This window comes from Terrapene carolina, unplaced genomic scaffold (genome assembly GCF_002925995.2).
Source record: "Terrapene carolina triunguis isolate 2854851 unplaced genomic scaffold, T_m_triunguis-2.0 Scaffold95, whole genome shotgun sequence".
Taxonomy (NCBI): Eukaryota; Metazoa; Chordata; order Testudines; family Emydidae; genus Terrapene; species Terrapene triunguis.
In genome coordinates this window covers 52,314,463-52,336,727 of record NW_020664446.1, presented here as the reverse complement: position 1 = coordinate 52,336,727, position 22,265 = coordinate 52,314,463, and the positions used below count along the sequence as shown (strand labels likewise).

Here is a 22,265-nt window from a genome sequence, read left to right as displayed (position 1 = left end):
CGGGGGGGGAGGGCGGCCGGAGCCCTGGGGGGAGGGCGGCGAGCCCCGGCTGGGGCTCGGCTCTCCCCCCTCCCCCGGCGGCCAGAGCGCTGCGCCGCCGCCCCCCTCCAGGTGCCGCCCCAAGCACCAGCTTGGGTGCCTGGTGCCTGGAGCCGGCCCTGAAACCAACCCAATATTACAAACCTATGGGGAATCACGGGGTCAAACACTCACCGACCGAAGCCCCAGCAGCTGCTCAAGTGAGTGAGGTCCACTGCAGAGACTCCTGTCTCCCACTGGACAGGAAGCCCCCTCAGCGTCTCCTCCAGGTGAGTGCTGGGGGGAGGGGAGGGGAAGGCTGCAAAGCACATGTGCCTTCTCCTCCCCTCCCTCCCCCCTCCCGAACTGCAACAGCCACTGCCTCTGCCTCAGCCCTCTGCCGGCCAGCGTCCCTGGTTGCCTAGCAGCAACAGCTGCTACTTCCGGGAGAGCTTTGCTTCAGGCAGGGACGCTGCCGATCTGCGCGGGGCCCTCTTAGGCGCGGGGCCCAATTGGGGGAAATCGGCCAAATTGGCCTAAAGCCGGCCCTGCCAGGACCAGCTGAGGAGGAGGCGATTGCAGCGCGGCGACGATAGTGATGAGGAAATTGACATGGACCTCTCACAAGGCACAGGCCCCAGCAATGTGGAAATCCTGGTGTTACTGGGGCAGGTTCATGCCGTGGGCCGCCGATTCTGGGCCCGGGAAACAAGCACAGAGTGGTGGGACCACATCGTGTTGCAGGTCTGGGACGATGCCCAGTGGCTGCGAAACTTTCGCATGCGTAAGGGCACTTTCATGGAACTTTGTGACTTGCTTTCCTCTGCCCTGAAGCGCCAGAATACCAGGATGAGAGCAGCCCTCACAGTGGAGAAGCGAGTGGCGATAGCCCTGTGGAAGCTTGCAACGCCAGACAGCTACCGGTCAGTCGGGAATCAATTTGGAGTGGGCAAATCTACTGTGGGGGCTGCTGTGATCCAAGTTGCCAGGGCAATGAGAGACCTGGTGATATCAAGGGTAGTGACTCTGGGAAACGTGCAGACCATAGTGGATGGCTTTGCTGCAATGGGATTCCCAAACTGTGGTGGGGCGATAGACGGAACCCATATCCCTATCTTGGCACCGGCGCACCAAGCCACCGACTACATAAACCGCAAGGGGTACTTTTCAATGCTGCTGCAAGCCCTGGTGGATCACAAGGGACGTTTCACCGACATCAACGTGGGCTGGCCGGGAAGGGTACATGATGCTCGCGTCTTCAGGCAGTCTCTTCTGTTTCGAAAGCTGGAGGAAGGGACTTTCTTCCCGGACCAGAAAATAACCATTGGGGATGTTGAAATGCCTATCGTGATCCTTGGGGACCCAGCCTACCCCTTAATGCCATGGCTCATGAAGCCGTACACAGGCAGCCTGGACAGTAGTCAGGACCTGTTCAACTACAGGCTGAGCAAGTGCCGAATGGTGGTGGAATGTGCATTTGGCCGTTTAAAAGCGCGCTGGCGCAGCTTACTGACTCGCTCAGACCTTAGCGAAAAGAATCTCCCCATTGTTATTGCTGCTTGCTCCACAATATATGTGAAAGTAAGGGGGAGACATTTATGGCGGGGTGAGAGGTTGAGGCAAATCGCCTGGCCGCTGATTACGCGCAGCCAGACACCAGGGCGGTTAGAGGAGCACAGCAGGGCGCGGTGCGCATCAGAGAAGCATTGAAAACCAGTTTTGTGACTGGCCAGGCTACGGAGTGAAACTTCTGTTTGTTGCTCCTTGATGAACCCTCTGCCCCTCCCCCACCACCCTGTTAACTCTACTTCTCTGCAAACCAACCACCCCACCCTCCCCTACTACCCTCCCCCCTTCGAGCACCACTTGCAGAGGCAATAAAGTCATTGTTGCTTCACATTCATGCATTCTTTATTAATTCAGCACACAACTAGGGGGATAATTGGAAAGGTAGCCCGGGATGGGTGGGGGAGGAGGGAAGGAAAAGGACACACTCCAATTTAAAACTTTAAAACTTATTGCTATGGAAATCATCTAGGGTGGAGTGAGTGGGTGGCCGAAGGCCCCCCCACCGTGTTCTTGGGCGTCTGGGTGAGGAGGCAATGGGACTTGGGGAGGAGGGCTGCTGGTTACAGAGGGGCTGTAGCGGCGGTCTCTGCTCCTGCTGCCTTTCCTGCAGCTCAACCGTACGCAGGAGCATATCACTTTGATGCTCCAGCAGCCGGAGCATCGACTCTTGCTTTCTGATTACAAGTTGACGCCACCTCTCCTCTTCAGCCCGCGTTTCAGCACGCAACTTCTCCTCTTCAGCACGCCACCTCTCCTCTCGCTCATATTGGGCTTTTTTAAAATCAGTCATTGACTGCCTCCACGCATTCAGCTGTGCTCTGTCAGCGTGGGAGGCAGTCTGAAGTTCAGTAAACATTTCGTCACGCGTCCTTCGCTTCCTTCTTCGAATATTCACTAGCCTCTGCGAAGGAGTAAGATTTGCAGCTGGTGGAGAAGGGAGAGGTTGTTAAAAAAGATACATTTTAGAGAACAATGGGTAGACTCTTTCACGTTAGATTTTGCTGTTCACAACATCACACAGCACATGTGCTTTCGTTACAAGGTCGCATTTTTCCTCTTATATTGAGAGTCTCCTGGTTTGGTGTGAGAGATCACTCACGGAGTGCCAGGACACAGATTTCAGCTTGCAGGCAGCCATGGTAAGACATATAGTCTTTGGGCTTTTTTAACCTTCTTAACATGTGGGGATGGTTTCAAACAGTTCTGCCCTCATTTCCCATACCAAGCACCCGTGCCATTTAAAATGATTAAAGTGTGGTTAACAGCGGGGTATATTTCTGTTCAGCAGAGCAGGAAGGGGCACCTCTGAATGTCCCCTTAATAAAATTGCCCCATTTTAACCAGGTGACCGTGAATGATATCACTCTCCTGAGGATAACAAAGAGAGATAAGGAATGGATGTTGTCTGCATGCCAGCAAACACCGGGACCATACGCTGCCATGCTTTGTTATGCAATGATTCCAGACTACGTGCTACTGGCCTGGCGTGGTAAAGTGTCCTACCATGGCGGACAGGATAAGGCAGCCCTCCCCAGAAACCTTTTGCAAAGGCTTTGGGAGTACATGAAGGAGAGCTTTCTGGAGATGTCCCTGGAGGATTTCCGCTCCATCCCCATACACGTTAACAGACTTTTCCAGTAGCTGTACTGGCCGCGATTGCCAGGGCAAATTAATCATTAATCATTAAACACGCTTGTTTTTAAACCATGTGTAATTTTTGCAAAGGTACACTCACCAGAGGTCCCCTGTGTGCCCTCAGGGTCTTGGGTGAGTTCGGGGGTTACTGTTTCCAGGTCCAGGGTGACAAACATATCCTGGCTGTTGGGGTAACTGGTTTCTCCGCTTCCTTGCTGCTGTGAGCTATCTATGTTCTCTCCATCCTCATCTTCCTCGTCCGCCGAACCCGCTTCCCCGTTTCCAGAGAGGACTCATAGAACACGCTTGGGCTAGTGGTGGCTGCACCCCCTAGAATGGCATGCAGCTCCGCGTAGTAGCGGCATGTTTGCGGCTCTGCCCCGGACCTTCCGTTTGCATCTCTGACTTTGTGGTAGGCTTGCCTTAGCTCCTTAATTTTCACGCGGCACTGCTGTGCATCCCTGTTATGGCCTCTGTCCTTCATGGCCTTGGAGATCTTTTGTAATGTTTTGCCATTTCTTTTACTGCTTCGGAGTTCGGCGAGCACTGCTTCATCTCCCCAGATGGCGATCAGATCCCGTACCTCCCGCTCGGTCCAGGCTGGAGCTCTTCTGCGATCCTGGGACTGGGACTGGGACTCCATTACGGTTACCTGTGCTGATGGGCTCTGCATGGTCACCTGTGCTCTCCACGCTGAGCAAACAGGAAATGAAATTCAAACGTTCGCGGGGCTTTTCCTGTCTACCTGGCCAGTGCTGTCCAGAGCGGTCACAATGAAGCACTGTGGGATAGCTCCCGGAGGCCAGTAATGTCGAATTCCGTCCACACTAACCCAATTCCGACCCCCTAAGGCCGATTTTATCGCTAATCCCCTTGTCGAGGTGGTGTTAGGAAACCGGTTTAAAGGGCCCTTTAAGTCGACAGAAAGGGCTTCGTAGTGTAAACGTGGCCAGGCTTAAGTCGATTTAACGCGGCTAAAGTCGACCTAAACTCGTAGTGTAGACCAGGCCTAAGAGTTAGACACATAACTGCAATTTGAGCTTCGAAAATCAACCCCTGGGTGATCTGCTGCACACCAGCAAAACTTTGTTATTTTGTTTCACAGTGTAATAGCTGTAGCCTAAGTATTTAATTTGTCCAAGATAAACAAATGTAAAAATTTCACTAACATTCTGCTGGGATGTAGTACCTTTCTTTAATGAAGGACTTTAATAGCCAGCATTTGAATAAAAAGACATTCTGTGATGGAAATTTTAAAAATTAACAGACTCCTAATTGATTGGTGCAGTTCCACCTACAGTGGAAGATTATCATTTTGGCTTTAACAAAAGCAGTACATATATATTTTATATTTTGCCATCAAATATAAGAACACATCTTAAAATATTTCATTTATATACAAATAATTAGGAATGTGATGTGTATATGGCCTCTCTGTGTTAAAGTGTATGTAGCCAATACAGATCTTTGGCATATATTTAAGATAATAGCCACATGGATTCATGACTGGATTTGGTGCAGTGTGTAGACTTAGATACAAAACAGAATAAGAGCATAACAAGCAGTGTCAGGACAGAATTATTTATTAGAAAAGTTCTCATGGAGATCAGTATTTACGCATCTACTGTTGTAAATTCTCTTCACACAGGGAACATTGCCAAGTCAGTTAAATTATATTGAGCAAACAAAATCTAGAAAGAATAGGGATAAAAACACCCAACAAATCAAATGTAAAAGGCTTGGTTTTATTGGAGGTTAATGATATGCAGTGTTTCCAGGAAACTGAATATTTGTCAATTGGGGGTGGGGGTAGGGTTTAACATGTACATAGCAACTCATCAGTCCAATATCCAAATATTTTAATGGAACTGTGCAAGCAGTAAGGTACTTAGTATGTGTAAAATCATGTGTATACATGTATCATCAAACTCCATTAGAACCAAGCTTTTTGATTTGATGATTTTTATTCCTATTCTTTCTTCATTTTATTTGCCCTGTACATTTTAACTTGGCAATGTTCCTATGTGAAGATGATTTACACAGATTTATACACGTATACAGGGCCAGAATATACTCCCTTTTTTCACATTGAGTACTAAGTACCTACTACTTGTACAGTTCCATTAAAATGTTTGGGCATTGGATTGATGAGTTACTATGCAATGTAAGGGTGGCAGGATCTGGCCCTTATTTTTCATTTAGATTTGTGCAAATGCTTTTAAAGGTCACTTACCCACATACTCTAGGCACCCTTGCTATAACTTTAAAAATGTATCACAAATAATTTTCTATGTACAGCAGTAATTAGGGTGTGTGTGTGGGGGGGGGGGAAAGAACCAGTTCCTTCAAAGCCTTAAAAAGATAAAGAAAGACACTTCAGCATAATGGTAGGATGCTTTCTGAATGAATCAGAGAATCATGGAAAAGCAATGTCAAAAGCCAGCGGAAAGCAACATAATTGCCTGGAGCTTGTTTGGTAGAATCTAAGCCCCAGGATCCTGTGATGAGAATGGACATAAAGATTTCATGGTGAACATAGTGTTCCATTTTCATCATCTCACAAACACAATTATCATTCTTCATTTTGACTAGTTTTGTAAAATTTAAGTTACACGAAAGTAATGAGGAAAAATTATGATTTTTTAAATACCTGTTCATAGTGGTTTGTTGTGATGCAGGTTCACCCAGCTGCCACATCATAAAGCATTTAATTAAGAAACAAAAAATGTCCATGCCTTTCCCTGCTACTCTTAAAATACTAAAGAAAGTGTATGTAATACTCATATCTACTCACACGTTCAGTTCAGAATACTAGCTGCCACAAATACAACCTTTGTCAATGAACATACATCCTGTTTCGTTTTTCTCCTCTGCTGGCTCCATTATAGAGATCATGAATATGTGAAATTGATCTCAAAGTGGAATGCATGGCTCTGTTGTCAGATAATAGGACATGAAGCTTTTTACCTCTGTTATATGTTTGAATCTGATTCTCAATCTATAACGATTGAGCAACTTTGCCATTTGATAGTTTTTCAGTATGTGACTGAGTTTATCTTGGGCCATTTCTAGTGGACAAATATAACAATCACCAAAATCAATATTAGGACTCTCTCTTTTTTGGCAGTCTCGTTAGGGAGAATGAATTCTACTATTCTTGATTAGCTGAAGGAACTAGTTGCTTCAGAAATGTTTCTGGCACATCATTAAGGCAATGTGAGACAAACATCCACTGTTGCTATCCGTAAATATTCTGTGGCTGTATAAAGATATCCAGAACTATTCATCCAGCACTTCTGTACTCAGTCAGTTTTCTGTATCTCTTAAAAAGAAGAAGAGTGGGGGAGGGAAGGGGAAATTAAAGGCAGATGTGCTATTGGATAACTGACATTTTTTAAAAGTGTATTTAATAATTTCATTCTTTATTATTGATGGAATGAGAACAATAATTGTATCTTCTAAATTAGAATAAGCTGTATCTAATGGACACACTTTTTAGGTAAAAATGCAGCAGGTTTTTATTTTAAATGGTTTTCCATGACTTATTTACAGAAGTGAAGTAGAGAAACCAAAACAACAACAAAAAGAAAAGATCCTTGTTTATTCCTAAACTAGAACATGGAAATGGATTGAAGTTTAAAGAACCATTGCTATGTTCAAACTATAAAAGATATCATAATATTTGTTTTAGTATGTCTGGGATACTGGTGAGGTGAGAGTGTGACAGAGTCAAATACATTCTGCTTTCCTTCCAAGACAGGAAGGAATTTATGTGGAAGCTTTGTGTCATCCAAACTTGTTCCCTTTCCTCCTACAAGGCAGTGCCTACGTCAAAGAGGCTTGGCGACAGTGTTGCTGCACTCCAGCAACCCTCAATTGGTGTAAATAGCCCTTGGGGGCCATGAACATTTGGCATAATTTACAGCAGCTCTGAGAATTAATAGTATCAATTAGAATTAATATTCAAATTAATTAAAAATATAAGAATAAAATTATGCTCTCTACAGGGCTTCATTTGTCCGTCATTATTTTTCTTCATTTAAACATTATTAGGGAATCAGTGTGGAAAAAAGGAACTTGGCTTGAAGAAATTAGCATTTGTGTAGTAACACTTAACTACTTGGTACTAGTAAAGTACATCCAATTAGGAAGAATTTATGGTAATACTGTGCTGAGTTAATTACCAACCATTACCATTTACTAGGGAAGGCAAATTCCTAAGATAATGAGCTGTCTAGGCAAAGTCCCCACCATTATAAAGCACTTTTCAATTAAGCAGAATATATGTTAATATCAGTTATAAAATCTTATCATGTATGCCAGTGATCCTTAAAATTTGATTCTCAAGGGATGGGAGATTCTAAATTCTAATAAATATTTTATAATACATTTAATTTAATATATTCAATTTGTTTGTAGTTCAGTTTTGCACAATCATTGTAATCGAGTTCCTATTAATGCAATTTATGTCAGTAAGTAAAAACTGCTCTCATAAATCGAACAGACACTGATTGGAACCAATAGGTCTTGTTCTGGAAATAAAATATATGGTGGGTAGTGTGATTTGGATTACAAGACATTATGCAATTTTATTCCCTTTTAATTCAAAATCAATTAGAAAATGAGGTATTGAAGTAATTGAGCTTAAAATAACCTTCTAGTTTAGTAAACACAGGCAAATTTAAGTGAAATTATTGTTTTGACATTCAGATTTGTCCGACAACAAATAAAAAAAAATACAAGTTAAAAATCGCATGCAGCTAATTCAAAGAAAAAGGTGATATGGATTTTAATGGAAACCACAAATATTTGAAAAAAAAAATGCATTCACTGGGTGAGATTGAGGCTGGTATTGTGCAAATGAACAAAGGGATGGGAGGCAGAGGCCCTAAGTAGCCTTCCCTCCATTCACCCCCAGACAGAATGGTTGCTGTATTCCATGAGTTGGTGCTAGCAACCATGAGTTAGGGGCATGGCTCCATCCCTTTCCAGTGATTGTGGTAGAGGGAGTGCATGCTATACTTCAAAGTTGAAGTTTAGGAGCCACCTCCCCTGCGTTCGCTCCTGACTGCCTAGCTGTGTCAGAGACAATCTGTCCGTTCGTATACTCTGTGTAATCTTGAAAGCTTGTCTCTTTCTCCAGCAGAAGTTGGTCCAATAAAAGATATTACCTCACCCGTTTTGTGTGTCTAATCTCCTGGGACCAGCATGGCTATAACAACAGTATATTCCATGGGCAGAATGCCTCTGGGGAGTGACGCTGTTGTGGTCATCTGTGGATGTTCCTGGTCCATACACAATAGAGCCAAAGGCTAAGATTTTCTAAACCACCTATAGTATTAGGACATCCACTTCATTTTAATGAGAATGACCGCACCTTTAAGCGGGGGGTGGGGTGTGTGCAGGGGTGTTGTCCGGCTTGCAGGAGAGGGAACAAAGGTTTACCAGTGGGAGGGCGAGAGAGGCTCAGAAGTTGCTTAAAAAGGGGGAGTGGGTCAGCTTGACGACGCTGACTCATCCCCTGAGATCGGAAGTGCTGAGGAGTTGAAAAAGGGCAAGCCCGGGAGGGAGAAGCCCCTTTTCTCAGGAGCAGGTGAAGCAGCACCCACCGCACACCCGCCCTTGAGGTGGCAAAATATCAGGTTTGGTGAGGACCTGCTGTGGGCATCATGCTAGCTGCTCCTTTTTAGGGGGTCTGGGAAGGATTTTTTCCTTCACCACCAGATTGGCCTAGATGTTGTGGGGTGTGTGTGTGTGTGTGTGGAGGGAGGGGGGTTTCCTCCTTCCCCACACGGGTTCAAGGAGGGCTTTGTTATGGTGAAGAGGAAAGGGGGTTAAGCCATATGTTGCAACTGATTATGTAAGTATGGGGTGGATGTCCAGGGCAGGGACTCCATAGATAAGGGGTATAGTGACTGGATAAATAGCTTGACAAAGGAATTAAAAAGGAGGTGTTGGTTAAAGTAGTGGAATGGGTGGGTGTGAAGCTCCTATGACTGTATGGCAGGGAGTCAACCCCCATTCTTATACTCCACCTTAACCCTTGTTTGGGGGGAGGGGATGGTAAGGGCCCACCAATGGGTTGGCTGGGGAACCTGCATGGAAAAAGAGGGGGTCTGGCGGAAGCCCTCTGGGTAGATATTGAATGAACATGGAGTTACCTGGACTTTCATCTGCTGGGTAGACCCAGACATCTTATAATAAAGTTGTAGCCTGATTAAAAGCATATCAAGTGTCTCCTGTCCTTTCAGTATAGCTGGACAATGGGATAGCTAAATCTTTTAGGGGGCTTTGAAAATCTCGGCCGAAACATTTAAGATCATGTATATATTGAACACGGGACATTCAATATGTAAACTTGAGAAGATGGAAGAGAAACTAGCTTTGTATGAGAAATATGGTCATTCTAAAATCCACTGAGTGCAGTTTTTACCACCAGATAAGCCTTAAGAAAAATCTGCTCTAGCTTAAAATTCTGCAGAGTAGAAGTACAATTACTGTACATGCATTTGTAGATCATGCCCAAAGGCCAGGGATTTGCTATCCTGTAGCTTGGATTCAGACCTTTATGTCAGCATCTTGAGTGAATAAAAAAATCTTGGGAAGCGATATTCAGTGATTACTGACTGTCCTTAATAGAAAGACTAACTCCCTTCTCTCTGCAATTGTACCACCATGTAATTAATTTGATGGAGAGAGTCCTCAGGTTAGAACCTCGGAGGTTCATATGGAATCCTTGGTTCAGGAGCTGATCTGAATTTTGATGGATCAAAGGAACAAGAATGAACATTTCATTTGCTCCCCTTTATCAGCAAATATTAAGGATAATTAGAAAATTGAGTGGCTAGCCAAACTCTGTACCTACTGAGTGTCCCAGCAGACTGAAAAGGGGAGATCTAATTTCTTTTCTTGAGTATGGTACCAAATACGCATAAAATAGATACTAGAGAAGATCCTGTCCACTATGGACTGAACGAGACTGAGCACTTTTAGTCTTCACTAATGGAATTTTTAATGATGTAAGGCCTAGGGAAATTTATATAAGTGACAAACTACTGTGGTAATCTGGAGATTGTTAGGGCAATGACCTCTCAAGAACATAGTTTTTGTAAAGAATATTTACCTTTTGTTAAAGTAGTTTTAGTTTGTACACACTGAAGCAAATAAACTACAACATACACAGGTTATAGTACATCTTACTATTAGCTAGAGCTGGTCAAAAAAAATTGAGTGAACATTTTTCCATCAGAAAATGGCAATGCGTTCAAATTGAAACTTTCCAAAAGTGTTTCAATGTCTCAACATTCTATTTGGACATTTTCATAATGAACATTTTGATTTTTTAGATTTCAAAATGAAATTTTGTATTGAGAAGTTTAAAATTGTATATTATGTAGTTGAAATCAAATTGAAATCTCAATTTTATCAAAATTGAATCTTTTGATTGAGAAAATGTTGTTGAAGATTTTGATTTCATGGGAGATTTCAAAATTTGTTTCATTCCAATTCAGAATGAAAACAAATTTTGAAATGTTGGAATTTCCCATGAACTAGCAATTCTGGTTCCCGCACTGCTCAACTGTCTGCCTTTTGTGGATTTAATATGGCTGGCAGGAGTACAGAAGAATGCAATAACAATATTTCTGTGAGAAAAAGCACAGGGGTAATAGGAAGATGTTGGATTTAGGGCATGTTTGTTTGGAAAGATCAGGGTCTAAATATGTGTAGCCCATGGAGAGCAGCTGATTATTGAGGTGAGATTTCAGGAGACCAAAGTGATCAGTTAGTTCAGACAAGCCATTGCAGGTGGTGGGCCTGCATGAATGAAAGCTCTGCCATCAGAGGAAGGATTGGAAATGAAGAGAGAGGGTTTAACACTTGAAGAACAAAGAGAGTCTGAAAAACAGGTTGGGAGAGGGGTATTTATATAACCTTAGCTTCACATCTGAGTAAAAGAAAGATGGCTTTACCTTTAAACTTTTTTTCTTCAGATTTCTTTTCAGGTGGCACCAGTGACACCATCTTTTCAGTGCAGTTTCATTTGTCTAATAGAAGCCTATTATGTAGCATCTCTGTGCAAGGTAGATTTCATTATAGATGATCAGGTGAAACTCCGCTTTTGAGAGAGAGACCGATTAGATATAATTTCTTTTAGAAGACCTAGAGCTTGATGTTACTGTTAACTTTTATTGTGAATGTTGTTTTCTGGTACATCTTTATTCTTAACTCTGGGAGAATGAATGCATCAAAAAAAAAAAAAAAAAATCTCCTGAGCCTCTGTTGCTCTCTGCCATTTAAATCCCCATTTATCTCACTCTAGGATGCCAGAGAGGAAACTTAATGCTGAGCATTGGTTCAATAAATGTCAGGAAGAGCGGGCAGTTTGTATCCTCTTTTGCTATAAACATTTAGTCCTCTTGACAAGGATGAGATCAGAATATGGGGGTGAGGGGAGGGGAAGAGAAGCTAGACTAGCAGCCAGTGCCCCTTTTGGACTCTGAAAAGGAGGGATTGTGCTTGGTAATAGAAGTTATGTAAGATTAGGCTGAATTTCCATAAGTGGGTAACTTTCAGTTGCTTTTTATGCTAGACAAGTTTTTCTTGTTCACTGAACCAGTCTTGATCTTGCAAAATGTTTTCTCCCTATCTATAGATATTGTATAGTTTTAAACACTTCATGTGAGTTGCCTGTTTGCATTTATGCTGCTTGGTATGCTTTATTTGCATTACAATGAAAGGCAATTACATTTCAGGCTAATGAGCAGTTGGAAACTTGCTGAGTTGAATTCATTGCTGATGGTGGAGTAGTAGTCAGTGGCAGAAGTGCCAAAGGAGTTTAAGCAGCACCAATATAGGAGCCAATGATTGTACAACTTCGCAAGAGCTTGAAAAAAGTATGCGTGATCAGTCAAAAAAAATTGATGTTACTGATTGTATTGCAGTAGAACTTGGGTCTCCAGCAGAGACCTGGACTCCATTGTGCTAGGGGCTGTATATACACATAGTAAGAGACTTGGAGTATACCAACTAAATGACAAAATAAAGCTGTGTTAGCTACATCTTTGTCTTCACCCTCATAGGCATCCTTAGTGTTTCTGATAGCACCCTCAGTGTCTCTTACAGGTCCTGCAGTTTTGTGCAAAGTTCTAATGTCGAATCCAACAGCATTTCTGCACTGAATGTACATATACAAATGGATGCCAATTTCAGAACATAAGCAACACTTAAAATATGTGGTATATGTTGAAAAATATGAGATTAATATCATAGCAATGCAAATGTATAAAAATATTGAGAATAAACTATTCATTTATTCACTTCATGTAACGATACATTATGTTCATGTTCTTTATCAGTAGCAAAGGTCCAATACAAATGGCTCATAACCATTTTAGATATGCTTAACTGAAAATTCCCCATAGACTTCATAGTTTGTGTTTCTCATGTTCACATCTTCCCATGGCTCTGGTATGTTTAAAGTCTTTTTGCTGCTATTTTTTATTAATATTGTCCTGAGGATTTTTACTTTTTGTGGTGTGGCAAGCTAAAAAAGCAGTAGAAAAACAAGATGATGTAATCCACAAGCTCTATTAAGTGGGAAATAAGTTGACAAGTTTCAAATTCAGGATCTAAATGTGGTTTGTGCTGGCTTATGGTTTGCCAGACTAAAAACAAGTTAACCAGCTAAAGAGGACAATAGTGCAAAATTATTTTAGATCAGACAAATTATGTTTGGCAATCAAAGAGCTTAATAGTGTGTATGTTACAAATACATTTGCCCAATAACTTAGCGTAGATAGGCTATTTGAACATTTATCTGTGAACCAACAAGGTCTTGTAGAAATAATGCTTCTGTTGAAGAAGTATCACATTGTTATCATTCAGGCATGCCATAAACTCATCTGCCAAGCACCATCACCTTTTATCCCTGTTATACCTCTTGGTACATCTTTCTCATAGTTTAATAACTGAGAAAAGTGTTTCAGTGAATCTTGCCAATGAGCATAATCAGGGAGCCTTCTTCATCTGCTGATCAGTAACACACACTTTCTCAGCCCAGTATTGAATGTTAGAAAGTGATATTACTTTATTTACTTCTCAAATTTTAGTGTTCTTGAAAGAAACTAACTTGAAAGCTCTGTCCTCTGAAGTCCTATCTTTAACCACATAGAAGGTACAGTGTAGCAGGTAGCAACAGAGCAAGCTTTCCCATACAGCGCCAAATATCTGCTTCAGCCCTTAACTTGAAGGAACCTCTAGGAGTGACATTATCTTTCATTTTTCATGGTCATGCAATCTTTCCAACAAGGGTGACAGTTGTGATGGTGGGTTTTTTTGTTTGTGTGCACGCTTTGGGCATCTGTCTGCTATGCACTTAACTGACACTAACTCATTTCAGATAAGTCACTAAAAAGCCATCATATGGAGCAGTTTTTCGTCAGTACTGAAATAAGATAGTAGTGTAACACTAATTGCCTCAAACCCATATTCCACATTAGTGAAAAGATTACAACATTTAGACAGAGCACTAACCTGTAATAAATAAATGTAGCCAGCCCCCTCCTCCAAAATAAAAACATCAAAATCATGGTTCTAAAATCTCAAACTTAGAATTGGTGTTCCACAGGGTATATTATTTCTGTCACATGGCATGTAACTCATAGTGACATTTAATAGATTATAATAATAGACTAGATGATCACAATAGTCCCTTCCGGGCTTGGAATCTATGAATTAATAGAAGCTACAGTGCAGGCTGAAGGCAGAATATAACACCCAGATTTAATTGTAAAGAAACTTGTTTATGGATGAGGAAGAGTACAATCTCTCCAGCTATTAGAATCCTGCCACTAAGCCTGGCAGTAAATTATCTCTCAACACTGGATACTTGATAGTTTGGACAACCTGCTACTTTGGAGTGGGGGAAGGGTGAGTATTTGCTGATTTCTGCTCAAGAAAATGTCAGATGTAAAAACAAAAAAATCCCTCCGCTTGTTTGAGTAAAAACATTTTTGCTATGGTACAGATTTTCATTAAGGCACATGTATAATTTAAGGTCCAAGGGAATGGTTTTGTGATTGAAATACTTAGATTTCTGTTTGCAATACTTAGACTCCAAAGATGCACAAGTTCAAATCCTGAGACCTGCAACACAAATGATTGTCCATCTGAGGATAGTGGGTGCCATGGAATTTGCTATGTAAGAATATTTTCAGTCAAATGTTACAGAAAGGGTTCTGCCTGCTCTACATTGTAATATCTCATGGCACTTTTTAGCACCAGCAGCCTCCCTGTCTCATTGCACTATGCACTGGCGTCAGGAGTTAAATTGGGGAATGGAAGCATAGCTTCCACTCTTCTAAAAGGAGCTTCCCCTTCCTTTCTCTGTCTAGCATAAATAGTTCTTCCCTACAGATTCCCCCTCCTCCTGGGCTGCCCCTCATGTTTCAAACTACTGTAAACACTGCCTGTCTGTCTGCCTGTACCACTCTGTGAAGTAGACAGACATATATGTCATTGATGAAGTTGCTCCTATATGTGGATAGTTTTTTTAAAAGCATTGAGAGCTCTTTGAGTTAGAAAACTTTGTCCAATTGTAAATGTTTATTTTGTGCATGGTTTTCATTACATGTGCCTCCTTTCCCTTGTGTGTGCATGAGGGGGTGAGACAAGTTGTCAGATGATTCCTTGACATGGCAAATAACTGTGACAGAAGGAATTTAGTGTGTTAAGTAGTGTCTGTTAATTTTAAAGCCTGGATTTTTGGGAATGTTGCTCCTGGAGAAAAGGTCCGTTGACTCTGATTGAATACAGTAGGCACAGTGTTCAAAGTGCAGGGACTATGATGGTGAAAGGGAAGGGGCTTGTTCTTTTGCTATCGGTTCCCATTTTTTAAAAAGGCAGTTTTACCATTGTATAAGATATGACCAGCTGTAACATAAGTTAGATTGCCCACTGGAAAAAACACTAAAGTGAACATGGTTTGTGATGAATAATTTTTATGATCTTGTTTCACAAAGCTTCTAAGTAGCTTGTAAAATTGTCTTTGTGTGCAGGATGGCTGTTGCTCATGTTCTTGGGAAGCTCAGATTCCACTAATATTAAATGCACATGGGTAATAATAGTGTATAAAGATGCCAAGACACTGGTATCAAAAGAAGCCAGCTGTATTTGACAGACTTATACTAAATGACACTTATGGGCTTATATAACCCCTTAAGATATTTTGTTCTGTTTTGATAAACTGACTTTGCTGACTAGTAGCCGATGTCACAATGTTAGATAAGGAAAACTGATTAAATTGGAGAATTTAAAGCAGAATTGAAATGATTCTTTTTGGAAAGCTTTAAGATACATTTGATGGGACTGGAATTTTTCTTGAAAGAGGAATGGATATGTGGTGACAAGGCTTCAGAGATATTGTATAATATTATTGTATGTTTACTTGGAGAATAAATCTCTCTAAAACTTGCCAAGAAACGCCTTATGATCCCATCTCATGTACCTAAAAAGCCAGAAGGGTTACCAAGGATAACCAAGTTTTCTTTTGCATTGATTCTCCTAGCAGAACCAAAGACCCAATAGCATATGAGGAAATGCAGAAGATTCTTCTCTTGCAGAAAAATAAAGATAGCCATGAGGGAACTTTGGACTATAACCTCTCAGAGTTAATACACGTGAAAGGAAAAACAGACTGGATGGAAAGTCAGACTAACTGGGCTGAAATGGACTAATTTGTTCTTGCCTTAGAATCCTTGGGTTTTAGTCATTTAGTCTTGGTTTGGTTTTCCAGTTTTTTGTTTTAATAACCTGTCTTTAAATTCTGATTCTTGATTGGATCAAAAAGTGAGAAACGATAGATTTTATGCTTTTACTTCCGAGATGGCAAAAATCTCATGATTAGCCTTTCACAAGATTTACACCCAAGATAATGAATGCTGAATTTACAACTGAAATTTTCCAAGCACATCTAACATTGTCAAATCCAAACCCTAACTATAGCCCTGACCTGATCTTAAATCAAAACTTATGCCTAAACATGGATCCTGCCAACAGCTCTTTGGTTTAACTCTTCTTTAAGGTATCTCTAACGGCTTGTGTACACTGGGATATCATGGAAAATTAATCCAGATTAACTAAAAGTGTGAATTTGAAGTGGATTAGTTATATGGCATTAAACGCTTTTGTAAACAACCTCATTCAGAATTAAAGTAGCCTTAATTTAGTTTAGTTAATTTGAATTAATTTTCCTGGATGTCCCCATGTAGACAAGCCCTAAGATTTCTAGTACACATGTGTGGGTGGTTTCTTTGCTGCTATTTTAAGATAGATTCACTGTATATAATTTTGCCCATCAATTATCTCTGTATAGATTCCCTGCCAGATTGTGCAGGCCATTTACACTGAGATTTTTCTTCAGACATTCTCTCATACATTAACGAACTATGCAGTTAGTGCGCTAATGATTAGTGAACGTAAACAGCTTAAGAAGTTAGGTTCAGGTAAATATCTAGAAGATTTGGTTGTTTATCCAAATCTCTTTGGTCGGTCTTTCTTGGAAGATTCCCAATATTTCCGTTTAGGTGAGCTTGATACAGAGCAACGACTTGAACCTTCTCTCTCACACTCCTGATGAGTACGTTAATCAACAGACTACGGGATGAGGGGTGCATATGTGTGTTGTTAGTTGTGACCAGAAATTCCATCTTGGGCCTTAGAAAACTTTATTGGCAAAACTGATACGTTCCCGTGAAAAGCTTTTGGATTTGAAAAAATTGACATTTTCCAACAAACTATTTTGTCAGAAAATTTCCACTCATCTCTATTATATAGACTTTGGTTATTAGAGCTGATGAGAAGTTTATATGCAAGACAATCAGATATTGTTTTTTTCTCATTCTTAATGCTTTAATATACCTGGGTAAAATAAGGTATAGTGTATCATGATCCTTTTTGTTAATTAGGCACTTGTTCATTTTGATGTGACACGATATTCTCCTGTCCTTACTCAAACTTTTCTAGTTTCTGCAGATACAGGGTACATATTTAGCTTCTATGGTTGGAGCGAAAGACAATAATTAGAGGAATACTGTCAACGCAAATATTGCCAAAATTTATATTTTGAAGAAACGAAGTTTTCCTTCCAAAATCTAAGGTGCATAGAAATGTTCCATTGTGGTGGTGTTTTAATTGTAATGGAAGCATTTATTTTAAAACAAATCAATAGTTCTGCATTGTTGCAAATGGAACATTGCAGCAGAGAAAACCTAAAAGGGAAATAGTCACTTTGGTTCATAGCCAAAGTTAATTGATTTTTATTTTCAAAGATCAGAGCAGTGCAGAAAGTGTATTAACAGTTAACAGTTAGTGTTTTGTTTTATTTGCTTACAATATGATTTTTAAATTGGCATGTTTCCTTAAAGCACATTTAAACATCACAGAAGCAACTTACTTTTTCTTTCTTGCATTACACATCTAGAAACTTGTGCCCTGTTTATTCTTTTATTCCCTGCTGTGGCTTATTTTCTTGAATTGCATTAAAATGCAATAGAAGAGAGAACATTCTGGGCAGAGACAATTATCTTAATATACAATATAAATTTTCTATATTTTTCTTCTGCCTTACTTTGGTTGTAAGAACATAAGAACAGCCGTACTGGGTTAGACCAAAGGTCCATCTAACCCAGTATCCTGTCTTCCAACAGTGGCCAATGTCAGGTGTTTCAGAGAGAATGAACAGAACAGGTACTCATCAAGTTATCCATGCTCTGTCACCCATTCCCAGCTTCTGGCAAACAGAGGCTAGGGACACCATCCATGCCCATCCTGGCTAATAGCCATTGATGTACCTATCATCCATTAATTTATCTAGTTCATTTTGAACCCTGTTATAGTCTTGGTCTTCACAACATCCTCTGGCAAAGAGTTCAACAGGTTGACTGTGTGTTATGTGCAGAAATACTTCCTTTTTTGTTTTTATTTTAAACCTGCTGCCTATTAATTTCATTTGGTGACCTCTAGTTCTTGTATTATGAGAAGGAGTAAACAACAATTCTTTATTTACTTTCTCCATACCAGTCACGATTTTCTAGACCTGTATCCTATCCCCCCTTAGTCGTCTGTTTTCCAAGCTGAAAAGTCCCAATCAGGGCCGGCTCCAGGCACCAGCCTACCAGGTATGTGCTTGGGGCGGCACCTGGAGGGGGGCAGCGCTCAGGCCCGAGAGCGGGGCCGCGACTGGGCTCGCTGCCCTCCCTGCGGCGCTCCGGCCGGCCGGGGAGAGCGGGGCCGCCCTCCCCCGGCGCTCCTGCTGGCTGGGGAGAGCGGAGCCGTGGCGGGCTCGCCGCCCTCCCCCCGGCGCTCCTGCCGCCTGTGAGAGCGGAGCCGCGGTGGGCTCGCCGCCCTCCCCGGTGCTCCGGCCAGTCGGGGAGAGCGGGGCCGCAGCCGGGCTTGGCGCCCTCCCCTGCCGCGCTCCCCGCCGGGGGGGGGGGGGCGCGGCGGGAGGCTTTTTTGCCTGGGGCGGCAAAAAAGCCAGAGCCGGCCCTGGACCCAATCTTATTTCTCTCTCCTCATATGGAAGCTGTTCCATGCCCCTAATAATTTTTGTTGCCCTTTTCTGAACCTTTTCTGAACCTCTATTAGGATAATTTCCATGAAATAGGATTTTATTTCTTAAAAGCTCACCCTCTTGTGCTTCTCAGTCCCCTTTATTGTGAGATCACAAATGAAGAATTGTCATTGGGATAAACAACAGGAACAAATAAAAACCCATGAACAAAAGATCCCAATTTAATGCATATTAATAATATGGAACTAATGAAGAAAAGGGCCAAAAAATATAGACTAAGCCCAATTGTAACTTCTCTGCATATGCACTCACTCTCATGCACCTCCTCTGGTTCTATTCTGGGGATTACCGTACATTTTGTTTGTTTTTTCACTTTGTTTAGCTGATATACTGCCCCACAAGAGACCCTATGGCAACATCTATCAGGCTAGTAGAAGAAGAAAGCATTAAATCTTGTCTACTATCTTTGTACAATAAATGTTGCTTTCATGCAAAGTTCATAATTTTGAAATCAATACTTTAGTTATACAGATGACATTAAGGTACCCTGAAGGGCTTTATAGTAGAATATTATTCACTCAACTTGTTTATCTTCAGGATCTGTCTATGCTACTGTCATAAATATAAAGGGAAGGGTAACAACCTTTGTGTATGCAGTAATATAAAATCCCTCTTGACCAGAGGTACAGAATCACTTACCTGTAAGGGGTTAATTAGTTCAATTAACCTAGTTGGCACCTGACCAGAAGGACCAATGGGGAAAGAAGATGCTTTCAAATGTGTGGGTGTGTGGGGGGAGATTTTGTTCCCTCTCGGGACAAAGAGAGAGACCAAGCAGGTAACCCAGCTCCTAAAAAGATCCTGAACTGATACTTACAATTTGTGTAATTTTAGATGTAATAGCAAGGAAATGTGTTAGATTATCTTTTGTTTTAGCTTGTGAATTTTCCCTATGCTAAGAGGTAATTTTATTTCTGTTTTGTAATTGGGACACAGAGTCAGAGGGGAATCCTCTGTGTTTTAAATCTTTTTATTTACCCTATAAAGTAATCTTCCATCCTGATTTTGCAGGTGTGATTCTTTTACTTTTTTTTTTTAATACAATTCTTTTAAGAACCTGATTGATTTTCAGTGTCCTAAAAATGAAGGATTTGGTCTGTGCTCACTTTGTTAATTTATTGGTTTGTATATTATTCTCAAGCCTCCCCAGGAAAGGGAGTGAAGGGGGTTGGGGGATATTTTTGTTTGAGGGGGGGGGAAATAGAGCTCCAAGTGGCCCCTCCCTAAATGTTTGTTTAAATCACTTGGTGGTGGCAGCAATACCGTCCAAGGACAAGGAAAGGAATTTGTGCCTTGGGGAAGTTTTTAACCTAAGCTGGTGGAATATAAGTTTAGGGGGTCTTTCATGCGGGTCCCCACATCTGTACCACAGAGTTCAGAGTAGGGAGGGAACCTTGACAGCTACAAGCTAGGGGTGTGATTCCCAGCTTGTGTATACATACTCGTGCTAGCTTTTATCTGAGCTAGTGCACTAAAAAATAGTAGTGTAGACATGATAGCATGGACGGCATGGGATAGTGGTGCCGAGTACAAGCCAACCTGTACCCCATGCATATGTACTCAGGATGGCTAACCCATCTTGCCACTGCCCAGGCTACCATGGCTATACTATTATTTTTAAATGACAGCCAGTGTGAGTATGTCTATGTGAGCTGGGAATCCCACAGCAAGCTCCTATTGTAGATGTAGCATAATCAGATTCTAAACCTGCCTATTGTCAAGTAATTCCAAAGGAGAATAAAAATAGAAATGAGAGAATATTCTGAATAATTCACTGGCAATCTCAGCTCCCTGATATAGGGTTTGGAGATGTATAGGCTCAGTGTTCCTCTTGTCCAATTATGATTCAAGTCGTCTTTATCTTGTGACACTGAACATATAGAATCAAATTTTGTCTAACATCCTTTCTTCTCCAATCTCAGCTACCACTTTGAGGATGCTCTGATACCATGGTAGCAAAAGCTATATAAATGCTGAGATAAACACTGCACATAACATACTTTCATGTATCCTGTGGCTGTTTCCATCTGATAACTGTAAAGGCTGCGGAATATGGACCTTTCACAGGGGGACTAGGAATGACATGACATGTTTGTAATAGGTCCAAAGTTGTAATGTGGGGAAAGGTTTCAAATCTTCTAGTACAGGAGTTCCCCAACTGTGGTACAAGAGTACTGGTGGTATGTAAGCTTGATGTGCCACCAGTTGACTCTACAACAGTGTTTTAAGAAGATAGTATATGAATCCATAAAGTTTGGGAGCTGATGCTCTAGTGGTACTCATCAGTCATTGACATACTGTAGAGAGTTTTTGGCTAGTGAAATAGTGATGTAAACTCTCATTTAAGGGACTGAACGAATTTCAGAGGTTTTCGATGAAGCAGTCATAGTAATTTAACAGCCCTAAACATAATCTGAGTTCAGAGACATTTTTGGCTTTGGTGCATTGGTTATTTTGGCAACCTTATTAACACTTACCTGTAGTCTTTCACTATCTACTATGTCTCCCAGACACTGAACACTTGCTTGTAAAAACTGCAGGTTGCCTTGCTGAATACTGACTCTGTACTGCTCTGAGTGACTAAACTCTTCCTAAGCCAGAGTATGTTAGTGGTTCACTGCTGAGATCTCGGTTATTCAGTGTTATTGAGAAAATGCATTTCTGATACCTGCAAGATATGGTGCATTACAATCAGAAAAACAGGTAGTACTCAATATTTATGTGGTCCCTATTGCCACAGTGTGAGCACTGATCTTCAAAACATAACTATGAAGAAGGGATTCCCATTTTATGGGTAAGGGACAAAGGCACCCGGAGAGCCCAGATTTTAAAAGCTATTTCATCATTGCTTCGCTCAGTGTCACAATGCCTAATGATTTAGGAGCCTAAATCTAATTGCCACATAGTGCCCATATCCTTTCTGAAAATGAGGTTTAGGCTCCTAAATCAGTTGGGTGTTGTGATGGTGGGTGCAGCAATGATGAAATCGCTTTAAAAATCTGGGCCTAGGTGATTTGCAAAAGACATCTGTATTGGACCTGGGTCTTTTGCATCCCAAGCTAGCACCACAACTGCCAGACCATCCTTCCTTTCCAGTGCAATGAGTCTTGTGATCACCAAAGACACAACTTGCACAGGAGTTGGCCCTAGACTATGGAACTCACTGCTGCAGGAAATAATGACCACAGGTGCTCATAATTCTCAGAACTAAGTACAAACCATCAAATTAAGTGCTATGCTCTCGCAGAGGTGGAGTACGGATGTTACAGGTGATTTAGGTCGGTGGATGGGACGTGGTAGTGTAGACACATACATTATTAGGTCCTCTTAAGGCAGCTTCTGTCGACCTAAGTTTGTAGTGTAGACCAGGCTTTAGACTTGGTTTCCATGAATAAATTCTCCCCCTCTCCCCAGA

The 22,265-nt window shown here is 41.6% G+C and overlaps 1 protein-coding gene across 1 annotated transcript in view; it reads left to right on the top strand.

The window, feature by feature from the left end:
* GRID1 (glutamate ionotropic receptor delta type subunit 1) overlaps positions 1 to 22,265 on the top strand; it is an 800,331-nt gene that overhangs the window by 519,587 nt on the left and 258,479 nt on the right. The window lies entirely within an intron of this gene.